General features: G+C 35.8%; 1 protein-coding gene across 2 annotated transcripts in view; it reads right to left on the reverse strand.

Moving 5' to 3' along the window:
- Positions 1–16,309, reverse strand: part of LOC134666638 (nephrin-like) — a 198,402-nt gene that overhangs the window by 71,137 nt on the left and 110,956 nt on the right. The window lies entirely within an intron of this gene.

Consider the following 16,309-nt stretch of genomic DNA (forward strand, 5'->3'; position numbering starts at 1 on the left):
GATCTAATGTTATTTTACCTTCTTAAGGTAATGGAGGATTAATTCATTTGATATCTTTCATGAAATTTAATCTTACGTAAGGCGGATTTAATGTCAATAGAAATCCAAAGGAGCGCTTAATAATGTAATTGATTACCTTGAATCTTAAATGCAAAACAAGGGAATAACACGTTCTGACGTTTCGGACTGATAATTTGATAATACATACCTACTTATTTGGACCCTACGGTCCCAGTTCAGCCTTTAACAGGGGCGACGACGGGGATGGCGAAATTCAATTTATTTTCCATTAGAGAATTAACCATTAGTGGTTGATCTGTAAGGTACATCAAACTCCATTCCGATAAAACGCATCACAGCAAAAAGGGAGGTCAAATAAATCAGCCACCTACTCGGTCGCTAAGGAACTCAATAGGTTACATTCCTATCACGTACATACCAAATATTTTCCGACTCCGTGGCCGGCCGTTTAACAGGTGATTTTTACCCATATATTATTGTATTTATTCACTCGAATACGGTTCCAGTTTGAATTTTTGACGTGATAGCGTCTTATAAATCGATGAACACCGGTAGCATGCACGAAAAAGTGTCACGTTGTGGACAGATCTCCTCGGTAACGTTGTGAACGGATCTCCATGGTAACGTTACGTAGTTTTCTTATGACTATCACGCAAAATTATCGTCCGTAAACCGACTTTACAGACAAACTATTTTTTTTCAATTTTCTGGATGGCTGAAACTACTTACTAAGTAGCTAGGCAAGTAGGTACATAGGTACTTACATTTAGGAACAAAGTACAAAATGATGACAACTTGCAAAAGGACCTAATTTAGATATCATTTTGATATCCAAATCTAAGTTTGAATTGGCCTCCAGTCCTAGTACCTATCGCATACCTACTCACCTACGTCCTTGGAGTAATTATAATGGTGGTATCGTTCCCAACTCACGCAACCAACGGCCAACTCTCTCGTTTAATTGCCACTTACTTAAGCAAGGTTATTAATGTGTATTGGAAAGCGAAAGTCCTTATTAGTTTAACGTGTTAATTAATTTGTTGTTATAGGATCTCACAACTCTTTTGGCTGTCTACCTCTAATTTAGCAACGAGAACCGGAAAATCCATTAGCAAATAATATTAATAAATATTTTTTACTAAAAAGTAGGTAATTAATACAACAGAGGTGACAAGTAGTGTTTTAAATTAGTCAATAAAGCAAAATATAGCTAATAATCTTTACAAAGAAAAACTTGGTGTTTTAATTTAATATTTATTGCAGAAACTAAAATACCTAACTCTTTTTCCTTTTTACTTTTTATAATAATTATCTTAGTTCACAAAAATAAATATTGTTATCTTAAAATAGTTTAGGTATTTTTGTATTCCCAAGAACAAACTGAATAAAATTAATTGTGTATTCTCCTCTCTATCCTTGTAACGCGAAGGTGTCGATTCTGCCAAATATTTATATACAAATACAAAGCACATGTGTACAGAGTAGGCGTCTAAGGCATTTCGTATTTCGCCCACGTAATTTCAGTTTCGTATTTTGACGTTCTGGCTTGAGGCGAATGATGAATATGGAGAAGGCAAAAGAGTAGAGGTGTGACGAAATCGCAGCGAGCTCGCGTCACATGCATGATCGTGTTCATAATTCAGAAGTAACTTATTGTAACTCACCAAGAGAAGGAAGTTTCGTTGTTACGTCAAACGAGAGGGAGATGAATTGGATGAATAACTTATAAAAGGTTAAAGGATGTATAATATATTTGAGGAGTATTATATGGTGTTGGAAGTTTGTAAAGGTGAAAATAATGCTCTTCAAAGCGTGTTTTTTGGGTCAATCATAATTCAATGTTTTAATAACTTTTATGTATGTTCACCAAAAATTAACACAACTTCTAAATTTTCAACTCAAAAATGTTAAAATAAAATTCTTATGACTAAGTAGACACGTTATCTATTATATTATGATATTTATATGCGTTAATATGTTACTATTATCATCATTTTAAGTGTAAAGTAGCAATTCAGTGGAGTTGTGTGTAAAAAAGTTTAGGTATTAGATTAAAAAGCTCCCCATTAAGTGAAGAAATTTGGTATTGATTTGTAAATTTGTACTTAATGCTATAAGATCTGTAATAATGCCTCAAGGTTTAATAAATAAAAAAACATTTACCTATATATTGTATGAGATTAAAAAGAGAAAGCACAAACGTGACTCATCAAGGCATCCTTTAACTTCACTAGAGAGTGATTCCTTAATAATATCTCAACCCATTCAAATTTTTCACATGGTCCAAATGTAGGAGGCAATTTCGACATTTTCACTGTTCGGACGTTCAAAACCAATTGGAAATCGTTTGTCCGTGATAAGTCGGCCTGACACTATTGAACATGTAATTGCGTTGTTTTGACGTACCTTCTGCTTTATCGTTCAATTCCCCGGATCAAATAAACGTAGTTTTATATATCTCAATCATTATTGCTTTTAGGCCCATCGTTATTTCGAGCGTAATAACATCACTTGTCAGGCCCGAGAACGTGAATAGAGTAAAGTGGCTTTTATTTATTATTCCGTTTACGAATATTGTTGGATTTATTTTTAAGTTCGATATTTCAACTAGCTACTATTGGATTTTAAAGTATACTAGTTTCAGGGACCCGATTTTTAAAAAGTCGTAGCGTTTTTTTGGATCACAATCCGGCTGCTATAAATTCAATTAGCAATGTTGAGACCTTTTTCAAGGGACTGAGTTTTTGTCTTTCACTCGATACAAAAAAAAATGACGAACATAGGTGTAAAATTCACTTTAATAAAAAATATGTACCTAATAAATTTTGTACAAAAGCTACAAATATTAAAACTGCTTCTAAAAAGGCAATATCATGCATGTTTGAGGGACCTGATCGATTACTTCTTTTATTTAAACGTACAAAAAAAATCTAAAACTACTTGGAGCGTGAGTGGACTGGGCGACTTCTGTTGAATATTACTGTATATTAAAACACAAAACAACTGAAATCTTTTTTGAAATTATATTGAAGTAATTAAGTTATTAAAAGTAAAAAACGACGTTGACCGTTACGGCTTTTTCAAATAAAACTTATTACACATTGGCACAATAAATAACGCTGTATCAGGCTAAATATCACGCACCTTTTTACCACCCGCCCAAGGCAAGTGGCTTTTTTCATGCAAAATACAGATAAAACAGCACACGCAACCCTTAGTGGCCATTTATTTTGAAAAGAAAGAAAGGAGGACAATTCTAATTAGTTCCCGTGAGACCCTGAAACATTAAAATTATTTTAAACAAGTTACTCACGTATTAGTACTACCTCGACCAGTAAAGGTATGCAGTCGGTGCTCTGAGAAGAAGATCCTCTTCGTAACATTCCATTTCTAACCGCAGATGCACTCCTAGTACTCAACGCGTCGCTGTTATTGTCAATTTCCATAGTAAAATGAACAGTAATGCAGCTGTCGTTGGAAATGGACTGTCACCTTCTACAATTGGATCGAAACATGTCGATCGTTTATAGGCGAGTACCTAATCCGTTTTAAATAAATTTAATTGGAGTATAATAATAATTGGAGTACATTTAGTAAGTTGTACCAAAATAGTAGCGAACAGTAGCACATTAAGCATCAAGAGCACCGGCCATCTTATTCTTATGGTAAATGGGTTTACACTTAAAAAAAACCGGCCAAATGCGAATAGGACTCGCGCGCGAAGGATTCCGTACCATTACACAAAAACTGGTCAAGTGCGAGTTCAGACTCGCGTTTCAAGGGTTCCGTACATCACACAATTTTCAAAAATTTTTTTTTGTATACACGGTGTAACATGACGAAACCGAATAATTTCAACAGCGTATTCCTGATCATATTTAGAGACAAAAATTTCCTACAAACTTTTTTGAAATTCGCCTAGTTTCAGAGTTAATACCAATTTAAAAAAAAACATGTTTTTATTGTTACCTAGTGCAAAACGCCCTTTTGATGGCGATGTTGCTGCTATGGGACGTAGTCTAAATATCCTTATTGATAGATGTCAAAAAGTGACAAGTAACACTTTGCAAAAAGTAGGTTTTACGAAAAAAATATTAAAAATTAATTTTAAGTGACAAGTTTACATTTATTTTTTATGTACAAATACATTCAAAAAATTGAAATAACAAAAAAAAATTTTTTTTTTGTTTTTTAGCGAAATTGACCTAAACTCATATTACATTTTTTCCGTCTTTTGACCTTCGAAATGCGTGGTTAAAATTATTCGGTTTCCTCATGTTACACAGTGTATACATGAAACGTGACGTGAGTGAAACGTCTTGAAAAACCCGAATGGGTCAATCAAAAACAGATGTAACATGAAGTTTTCTGGCGTGGTGGCGTATATCTCTGCAACTTTGCAAAGTAGCTTAGATAGGAAGATTAAATGCCGAACAGTAGTACAAGTGTCCAAATGCGAAGACTGAAGACCGAGCTCCGCCTAGGGCTGATAGCTCGGAGCGTCCGACGGGTCGCGCTTCCTACAACTTCCGCAAGTGTTTTAAAAGCGAATGCCGAAGAGAGATAATACCTACAGGGTGGCCAAAAAATAAGTGCATTCCCGTAGCCGGGGAGGTTTTCGGATTATACTGAGCTTTACAACTTTTACTATGGGACCAACCCCGAAATCGCGAAAAAAAATGTATCCTCCCATAGAAAACGGACCATCCAAAATGTATGAAACAGCCAAATTTTTCCTCGAGGTTTCGGGGTTGCACGTTGGCAACGGGAATACACTTAGTTAATTTTTTTACCACCCTGTATAGTGCTTTTTAAAACACGGTAACAATAGTAACCTAATCAATCAGTACTACACTTGTACCAATGCGGCTGTGTGCCAGATATAGACATAATACAGCCTAGTCACATTTTTTGTCGTCATTTCGACTCACGCTTGAAGTAAAGGCACGCCTCTTCGGGACACTTCGGGCCTTCGGCCTTATGCGGATATCGGCCTAGGGCCTTCGCAATAGCTGTCTACATCACGTTTCACTTAAACCATTGCGGCTGTATCCCTAAAAAAACCTAAACCGCATTTTTGGTCTTAAATCCGACTCACGCTTGACTGTAGATTTCTAATAGGTTTTCCTGTCATCTTTAGGTAAAGGACTTTTTTGTGTATTTTTTTCAGAATTTTAGGCCCTGTAGTTTCGGAGATAGAGGGGGGGGAATGGTCATTTTTTGTCTATTTTCTTGAATAACTTCTAAAATTTTTATCGTAAATTTATAAAAAAAAAATATTTGAGATTCTCACAACGTGCTCTTTTGTTTGATATGTAACACGATATAGTTTGCAAAACTTTGTTTTTAAATGTTATCTTTTACCCCCCAAAAGTAGCCCTTATGTTTAAAATTCATTTGTTGACGTTGCATATCCGTCTTTGGGTCACAGACTTACATATGTGTACCAAATTTCAACTTAATTGGTCCAGTAGTTTCGGAGCAAATCGGCTGTGACAGACGGACGGACAGACAGACGCACGAGTGATCCTATAAGGGTTCCGTTTTTTCCTTTTGAGGTACGGAACCCTAAAAACGGCAAAAAAATCACGTTTGCTCTATGGGAGCCCTACCTAAATATTTATTCAATTCTGGTTTTAGTGTTTGTTGTTATAGCAGCAACAGAAATACATCACCTGTGAAAATTTCAACGACAGATAGGGGAACAGACGGTCAGACAGACAGACGGTCAGACGGATTGACAGGCGGAAAGAGAGACAGACAGACAGTGAAGTTTTACTGACAAGTCCGACTCGCGTTTGACCGGTTTTTGTTAAGTACATTAATGTAAATCAGTATGGGCGTACTCTACACATACAAAGTAAGACAATTTCCAAACTCAATATTTCCTTCGGAGATTGAACATTTAAACTATACATTAACAAAGGCATTCTTGAGAGAGTGACATTCCAGATTAAACAAGACCATAGAGAAATGTAGTAGGCATAGAGTGCTCACTCCATACATCAGTTTTGGTACCAAAATGACTATTATTTTCGTAGTTGACAATGACATCTAACTTCGAGTAGTGAAACTATCAGTACCACTACTTGATACAAGGGTATCTCAAGTGTGTATCGCGACTCAAGAGAACTGTATTGAACAACAATTCACAGTTAATATTAGAAGCAGAAAAAGTTGAAAATAGAGTTCCGGTTAATCCGGTTAAAATATTTATTAGCTGAAAATTGTTGAGCGTTAGACTTTTCGGTTGTCGCAACATCTATTGTCAAGAAATGTCGAAATATTAAAAAATAATAGTAGTTTTGGTGCCAAAACTGATGTATGGAGTGAGCACTCTATTTTTTTTTTCTCTATGAGAAGACTACCTATACGACAATTTTGTATAGATACTCCGTAACTATGCTTTGTTGTCTCGTATTGTGCTAAGTCTATCAAAGTGCGTGAAGTTTCAAAACCTCAGCTATGGTATTCTGTTGATACAATTAAGACACAAGATTATGTTGTGCATCTTAAATAGATTCCGGTTTATATTTTCAGAATAACTTAATAGTTGGGTTATTTGGAGCAAGGCGAATCATTATCAATTCTAGACACGCGGCAGCGTGACAAGCCAAGTTCATAAGCAGAAAACTGGCGGCGCAGCGCCCGTGTATTATACAGGGTGTTTGGTACATCGTTTGCCAAATTAAAACGGCAGATAGGTTGAGTCATTTGCTATCTTCTCATGCCTAGAAAACCAAAATTGGCCATGGTTTTTTTTTACTACTACGCATGTAAAAATTTGTAATTTACGAAAAAATTGCATAGAAGTGAAAAAAAAATGTGCGCCTAATTAAAAATTTCTAACCCTGAGAAGATAGCAAATGACTCAACCTATCTGCCGTTTTAATTTGGCAAACGATGTACCAAACACCATGTATGACACGAACCATTTGGAGAGATATAATATATTAAGACCCTTATGGCTAACTAGAACCCCAAATTTCATGAATATAGCTTATACGCTTATTACGATACAAACATCTAAAAATTGGGATTATGTATTTTTATTGGTGTACTTTCGTTTCGGCCAAATACATTTCGCCAAATTTCACTTCCCAACAAACTTATCGCAATAGTTTCATTTCCCAAAGGAACCTTTAGCAAAGTTACACTTCGCATATAATTTATTTGGTCAAATTATCATTTGGCATGATTTTACTTTGTCAAATGTTATTAGGACAAAAACTTATTTAGCAAACGTTTTTTATTGTCTAATATTATATTCCAAAAAGATGTTTGGTCAAAATTGTCACTTCGCAAATTTGACAAATAGGCATCTCTATTTAAATTTGTACTTTTTGTTATGTTAATATAGGTACGTTAAATTCTACGTAATTTGGGTGGGTTGGGTTAGGTTTGAACTGCCTCACAAAACGGAACCGCTATCAGAAAAGTGGGTTAGGTTAGGTTAGAACTGTGACCCTCACAGAATCGAAATGCTATTAGAAAAGTGGGTTAGGTTAGGTTAGAACTGCGATCCTTACAGAAACGAAATACTATGTACTAGAAAAAGGTCAGCGAAGTGGAATAATTAATTTAATAGAATAACGAGATGTAAAAAATTTGCTTGACATTTTAAACTAAAATGTGGTTTAAATATTGGTGTTTTTTTACTATTTTTGGGTTATAATGATTACTTTGGTGTTATTTGCTTTAATAGAATAGCAAGATGTAACAAATTTGGTTGTCATTTTACATTAAAATGGAGTTTTAATTTTAGTGATCATTTACTACATATTTTTGGCAGTAAGAATGTTTTTTTTTTGATGTTACATTTTACTATGTATATGTAATGATCAGTTAAATACCAGACAAATAAAATTCTGCAGCCTCCACTTTACTGGTATGTAAATTGTATGCCATGCAATATTTTGGGACATGTAAGTTATGCTTAATGATACATTCGACTAAATAATATTTGGTAAAATGAAACTTGTCCAAGTAATTATTTGCTAAACAATAACTTGCCAAAAAAGACTATTGCTAACTGAAAATTTGCGATAAGTTGTTTTGCCAAACGATTTTGGCCCATTCGTTAGTAAACCATTTTTATTATATAGTGTTATATCTACAGATTAAAAATAAAAGAACTGTTTGAAAATGTGCAGTTCATAAAAAGATATACCAGATCATGCATGGCCAGATTTTATCGTGCACATCCTTTAATTTATTAGAACGTGTTACTATAGATTTGCATAAGGAGTTTAATACACAAATCCAAGAATAAATATATGCATTCACGTCAACGTCAATTATTAAATAGCACTAGACATTGTTAGCCTACTAACTAACTAACAACGTCTTAAAAAAAAGAAAAATTCATTCATTTATTTCACTAAGCAACCTGAAACTAAGTACTAGTTACTAACATTCAACACTTACTGCTAAAATGGGTTGGAGCAATCACGCTAATGAAAACAAGCCACGCTCTCGTCTGGTATATCCTTAACGGATATTTTGTAACGAGTTTGCTACGGTTAACACTAATAAACATGGAGTATGCATTTTGATTTTAAATTATAATATAAAATGCAGTTATGACCCATAAAAGATATTCCATACTGTTAGTTCAAATACGACACTGTAAAATTAAATAACTCCTGACTTTGTCTGAAAAACAGGCAGCCGATGTTGACATGCAGCTTTCACGAAAATAAAATTAAAAGCATCAAACTTTTACGAACTACCAAACACACATAGGTAGTTCATTGAACTAAGCAACATAAAAGTGAACATTTTTGAAACTGTGCACTCAGCTATGTAGGAAATACTGACCGCCTTTTGTGCCTGGGTGTGTACTAAGTTTTCTCAAACCTTAGAAAAGCATACATTATGGGAAGCGGGTTAAAGTTAAAGGTTTCTTTTCAATTTCTTTAAGTTAGGTGCAGGGCTGCAAGGGGGCAATTTAGACTGCGGGGCAACTAGAGTCCCATATATGTCCAGATAGCGAAAAATATGTGTTTACTTACATTATTAACTAGAGTCATAGTTAATAATGTAAAACATGGAATATATTTCGATTAGTTCATAATTCCCGCAGTCTAAATTGCCCTCTTGCACCTTAGATATTTTTTTCCCGCCCTAACTCGTCATTTCCAGGAGTGGTGGTGTTAATCAGTAGCGGGGAAAGCCTGAAAAACTAGTTCAAGGCGTAAGAGAATTAAGGAAAAAGTCGCGATAACTTCAGAATGAACAATATAATATCGTTCATCATCATATAATAATTATTATAATTCAGCAAATAATTAGACGAATCTTCAATTTTTTCATCCATAGCCATTTGACAAAATATTATCACTTATTAGCATTGCCGCATGCTTGGGGATCTTGAATTCGCAATACCCAAAGCAATATCGTCTAAACGAAGTGAGGTCTTAGGGCCCTTACGCACTTGCGGTTAACCGCGGGGGCGGCGGGCCGCGCGGCCAGCCGCTTTTGCAATTTAATATGTAACCGCTTGTGATCGTACGCACTTAACCGCCACAAAATTTCAACCGCGGCGGTTGAATGAAGAGCTGCGGCCCGCTTCGCGGCTGGCCGCCAACTTGTCTATACGCACTGGCGGATCAGGGTGCGGCGAGCCGCCGATGGGTTTGTAGCCGACGTATCCGTCCACTACAATATTATTTAGCATGTAGATATATAATAATTTACTAGTCATTAAAATAAAATACGTAGATTACTTTTTATAGTAAAGAAAGAAAATAACAGTTCGGGTTGGATACAATAACGAAATTTAATATCTTGTCCTTTGACGGTGTCATATAAAACTGAGTAATTCTTCAAACGACGAGACACTCATTCTAAACATAGCGGAAAAAATTATCTTCATGCTTCTTCAATTCTTGAAAACAGCTTGCGAACTGGCCAAATTCGTTGCGTGTTTCTAGTAAAGGATGAATCCAGTATCTTTTTTTATTTTTCTTTTGTTGTTTTAGGTAGTACAAATATTAAACACAAGCTACCTCAACAGTGTCCATTTTATTAATGGACCAAAGACGTCGAGCGGTTAAGCCGCTTAACGCGGTCGCATCGTGGTTTCATCGCGGCTGGCCGCCATGGCGGCCAGCCGCTAAATCAACCGCGTCAGGCGGCTGGCCGCTCAATCGAACCGCCTAAGCGGCCAGCCGCAAGTGCGTAAGGGCCCTTAGGCTTAAGACCAACTAGGGATGCATTTTCATGTGAAATAGATCTATTGCATATTCAAAATACAAATAGAAAATATAATCAGTAAAAATAAAAATGCATAAACAGATTTCATAAAAAATAAAAATAAATAATTTCCGCAATTCCGCAAAATGGCCAACTGTGTGAGACGTAAACTCGCACCTACTTGAATTGAGTAGGTTTCTTAATTAAAAGTATGAAGTCGACTTTATTAAATTACCGTTACCGAGCCGAAATAATAAATGTTGCCTTTACGATAGTACCTAGTGGTGTTTCAAAACGGCTTATAGAGCGCCAAGCCAAATAACAACCTTCTGCCGTATTCGAACTTCAAGATATTCACAAGAGACGACACGTACTAGATCCATTCTAGATACGTTATAGTTTAGATATCAACTAGTTCTCTTTTGCAGCGCTATTCGGGCAACCAATATCACCTTTACGTTAGATGGAGTAAGATATCTATTAGATGTGAATTAGATCTCTAAGTCATACCCTGGGGAAATCGTTCAAGAGTATCTCCAGAATCGCGCAAATGTCAAATTCGACAGGTTAGATTCCATATCGTTATCGTATCTTGGTGATGTCTAAAAGGTATCTAATATATGTCTATTTCATAATCCGAATCGGGCCCCTTGTTTCTGATAATTAAAATATCTACCTCGTGGAGATTGCCTCGCGGTTGCCTTCCCGATGATTTATTGATTGTGATCACGCCTGACGTAATTTAATAACATTTGGTTACGAACATTGTTTACCCACGTGTATCCTCATTATTTGTAATACTCCGGTCGTGGATTTATTAAAACCGCTCTGATTCGGTACAGAATTTTAATTGGGTGTAATCCAGCTTGGATTGATAGCAACGAGTTCATTTGAAACCGCTCTATAGGCATTTTATTTCTGCAAACGACCATATAAAAGTTTTTTGATTGCTCATGCAATATTTCAACTTATACATATCTCATATTAATAGGAGTGTTATTTATTTGTTTGGTAAAGTGTAACTAGTCGTAGAACACGTACTAGTATTTTATGCACCGTTGTATAACTATGTTTAAAGAGTGGTGTGGTTAATTATGAGACCAGTGGTTGATGAGTAAAAGGTACCTTTGGAGGATAAACTTAGACTAATTTATTCTACATGAATGAATGCTTATATAGAATATGGTAACATTATTATTCACGCTGATACAAATATTATCTTAACCAGATCAACGCGTGCGCTAACCACTTCCAAGTTATAGTCACGCGCTGATAAAATTTAGTCAGCCGGTACGGTTGGCAACCAGCTTAGCCGCCGGACGTTATGTATGTTGCTCTTAGAGTGACATTCCATTTCCAACTGCAGCTACAATACTGTTCATTTTACTGTGGAAATTGACAATGACAGCGACGCGTTTCCTTAGTAAAATGAACAGTATTGCAGCTGCAGTTAGAAATGGAATGTCACTCATTCTCATAACTGTCCCACTCTTACCACTAGTGGTGGTCGATTACTCAACGAAATAGTTTACTCAACTGTTGATCGCTCGTCAACAAACTGAACGATACGTGCGACTGATTTAACTAGTTGATTACACACAAAACAATATAGAACTCTTATCTAACGTGAACCAGTAAAGTCAATATTTGAGTAGACCCAACTATCGGTTCACGGCGTTGACAATGAGCATTTCGTTGAATTTTCGAGCGAGCGCGATAAAACGATTAGGTTGTTGCTTAGAGAAAACGAGACGGAGAGTGCGGTGTGCCCGCAACGTTGAAGCAAAATACCGGACAAGTGCGAGTCGGACTGTCGGACTCGCCCACCGAAGGTTCCGTACTTTTTAGTATTTGTTGTTATAGCGGCAACAGAAATACATAATCAATGAAAATTTCAACTATCAAGCTATCACGGTTCATGAAATACAGCCTGGTGACAGACAGACAGAGGGACCATGACTCTTATGACGGCCATGAGTCTTAGTAATAGGGTCCCATATTTACCCTCTAAGTACGGAACCCTCAAAACCTAGTCGACGCAATCAACCAATCAACTACTGGTTTAAGAGGTTAACGAGGTGACAAACCAACTATTTTTTAACTACATAGTTAACGACTAACGTTTCGATTCGTTGCTGTTAAAAACGTTTAAGTACCACGCACCACCATGTATATCTCTCGTTTTTACCACCCACCACAAACTGCGCACTTCCACGCACACGGCCAACCGCGCAACGGTTATAAGCAGTTGCGTAGCTAGGGGGGGGGCGGGGGCGGTCCGCCCCGGGTGTCACCCATGTAGGGGTGACACCTGAGCGTGAACATCAGTAGTGCCACCTATAAAAATTCTTATTACTCTTTTTAAATATATTTTACAATTTTGATTGAATTTTGGGGTGACACCCACAATTTCCGTACCGGGTGCCACCCATGCTAGCTACGACACTGGTTGGTGGAATTACTTAGGTACGATATATCATACCACATACAATAAGTAATGCAACTTTAGGTCTGATTCCCAGTTGAACTTAATAGGTACTCCGATTTCCGAGTGCTTGAGTAGATAAGTATAGGTAAAATTTTTTGAACTGATCTTGTTCACTTACCTGTACTAACAATGGCATTGTTCTATTACAATCCTATTATCTGCTTTTGTTCTCGTAAGCGCCAACCAATTTACTTACAAAATAAGTTAGAAGTACATTGCATGTATATTGAATTCTAAACCTTATGTTGTGTTGAATGGGGTTAAAATGGTTTAAAAAGATAATATCATATTCAATCTTTTGGAAAGTCACATGCACCTTAGCCACGACGGGTGTCGATGGTTGATAAATGCAAAAAAAAGTTGGGTTAGCCATTATTTAGTTAGTGTATTTTGTAGTCTATTGTTTAAAGAAATAGAGTCGTTAATCTATACTAACACATGAAGGCGGTTATAATCTGCTTTTACTACGAGGGGATTATCTTAATTTGTGGTTTACCACTCAATGGTATTGTATTCTTGAGACTCTTTGAGTGAACTAGCTCAGATCACTTGATTCATACTATACTTAAGTGTCACGAGCTAACAGAAACGCGGCGAATGACGGCCCGATTCAAACTTTAAGATACGTCAATTAATAGATCTAGAAACGATTTATGGATTAGATCTGTCAATAATATCAAAAGTGACATTTTTGTTTGAAGAATCGATAAGACCACTGACAATCAAACCAGATGAAGACAACTAATAAGACCGAAAGCCAACACGGGAAATATTTCAGCGTTTAAGCGTTCATTCCTTAAATAGTTAGTAGTAGTAGATATTTAAAAGGTCCAAAACCTTAGTTAAGCTCAAGTCCCTTATTTAAACTCAATGTCATCAAACGGGTTAACTGTGATATAGAGAAAATGATCAGCTGTCGTCAAAACTTGTTATCTTGCATACTATTTACAGTTTTTTGTACTTTTTCAAGCTGAATGCATCATACATTCCTAACTAAGAATATTTTTGCAACTGGAATGCTCGCATACTTTTCTTTGTGTTAGTCTGCAATTACTGTAAAAAGGGGTTTTCATCTTTATGAAAACCTAATTCAAACATGCGGGCCCAAAAAACAAGGAAAATATTCTCCTACGCTCACTGTTGCACACATTTTCAAACCTGACTTTAGCATTACCAACTTTATGATAATGATTCATAAAGACTATAAATTAAAGCTGGCGTGTTAGTTTTACTAATGGATCTGAAATCGTCTTCTAAAGAATATCATTAGTTTCCTTTTCTGTCTTCATAAATTCGACCATGAAATAGTTATAAATGTTTAATTGCTTTAAGTATAGGTAACCGGTTCATGGTCAACAGTAAAATTTCTGGGCCATAAATGTCACTGACATAACAAGAAATTAAAATCTAAATCGGGCCTTTGTCGTGTCCGACTGCTATTATTCTATCTATATCTAAATATCTAAAGAATAATTTTTCTTACCCTACACTTAATTAAAAAAAAAAACATTAAAAATTTAAGCTAACATTATTAAACTAAAACAAAACTTAACAACAATCTTCTGTAGCTTTGATGCATAAACTTTTTTGCATCAAACTTATCAACAATATGTCAAAGTATTTTTATTTTTAAACATATTTTAGGACTACCTGTATTTCTAGCGCAATTTCGAAATAAAAAAAAACCGGCCAAGTGTGAGTCCGATTCCCGCACGAAGGGTACCGTACCATTACGCAAAAAATGGCATAAAAATCAAGTTTGTTGTGTGGGAGCCCCACTTAAATATTTATTTTATTCTGTTTTTAGTATTTGTTGTTATAGCGGCAACAGAAATAAATCACTTGTGAAAAATCCAACTGTCTAGTCTATTACGGTCCATGAATACAGCTTGGTGACAGACAGACGAACGGACGGACAGAGGAATCTTAGTAATAAAAACGAAAATAAGCGTAGTTGATACAGTTATATTTAGTCTGCAACTCTGCATTAAATTCACCTAGCAATTTTTGATGCGAGTCAAATAAGTAAGCTCGGCTAAAAGCTACCACACAGTAGTTATAAATAATTACTTCAATAACCTAATTGCCTCATCGCAAAAGGCGCGGTTCATTAATTCGCGCCGTGTGGCGTGCTGAGTGATTGATCTATGACATAATGTGGTAACACATCACATACAGACTGGAATAGCGAAAAGACAGGTAAATGGTACCGAAATGTACGAAGACTAACGAAATTTTATTAATATTTCATGAGTTTCGTATTAAGATTTTACTAACACGAAGGGTGGTATGTTAATGTAAAATAAGTTTTTGGCAAAAATTCCATTTTTGGTACAAGCTTTTATCGCTGACTGTACTTTTCTTACGATAGACAACTAATACTCATCGAGACAATTCTAAAAGCCCGTCACACGATTAGGTTGCGTTGTTTCATCACAGAGTTCCTATGGCCACCTCCTGTCTCCATCATCAGATCAGCTCGATGGTACCATATTATTGCATTGTCATCCGATTTATACATGCTTGCAAAATTTCAGCTCAATCGGAAACCGGGAAGTGGATCACATTTAACTTGCAAGATTTGATTACAGAACGGCAGACAACGGGACAGGTGAAAGTAAATAAAAGCTTGTAAATGAACGAGTTTCTATCTTGAAATAAAAACAACGACTGATTATTTATCAAACAAGTTCGTAGTCAATTTCCTTATTTTGTTTTTCCTCACCAAAATAGTTCACAGGACACGAGTAAATAGATACAGTCAGCGTATCAGATAGATACAGGTAGCATCCAAAGTATTCAAATAGAAATACAAATACAAATTATATGGTGTACCGAATTATTTGAATGCTTTGAATGCTACCTACTATATGACGCTGACTCTACCTACAGACAGAGATACTATTTTGCCGAAAAACTGGATAAACCCAAAGCCTCCGGTATACTTAAAATTTCTAATTAGATCAACACAACGAAAAAATTATTTCTATCAATATTCCAATTTTGGAATATAAAGCATTATTTTCTTTCAGTTGCATTTGTGGATACCTCATATTTATTGATTAGATTTGTCTATAATATGTAATAGTGATATTTATTTATTTATTGTCTTAGGTGAAATACAAAAGAATTTAATAAATCAGAAGAGAGGTTTAATGTATTATTTACATATACTTATGGAGATAGAGACATGCGCTTAGTATAAGAAATACTTTAGACTTTTTTATTCATCAAAGAAGTAGCATAATTTTGTCCCATGTCATAAGTCTTGATTGCGACAAGTTTCGGAGAGACTAGGTCTCCATTGTCATTGTCAAGCACTATCAGTGCATGTCACTGCACCATAAGTTGGCGACTAAGATTATTAGTATGAAATTCGAAGTCATGATTGGCTCAAAAATGTACTTATAATTCGCCTTCGTGCTAAACTTCTATACAACACTGGGTTTTCATACATGTATAGATTTCTGGCCGCCGTTATTTTTGATGAGGCGAAATTGCCGTGGAAAAAATCCGACTAGCGGCGATAAAACGAGCAGCCATCAACTATATACAGCCATCAACAGTATAAGATAAACGCACTTTCTAGAGAAAATAAATTTC

Source organism: Cydia fagiglandana, chromosome 8, assembly GCF_963556715.1.
Source record: "Cydia fagiglandana chromosome 8, ilCydFagi1.1, whole genome shotgun sequence".
In the NCBI taxonomy this organism is placed as follows: Eukaryota; Metazoa; Arthropoda; class Insecta; order Lepidoptera; family Tortricidae; genus Cydia; species Cydia fagiglandana.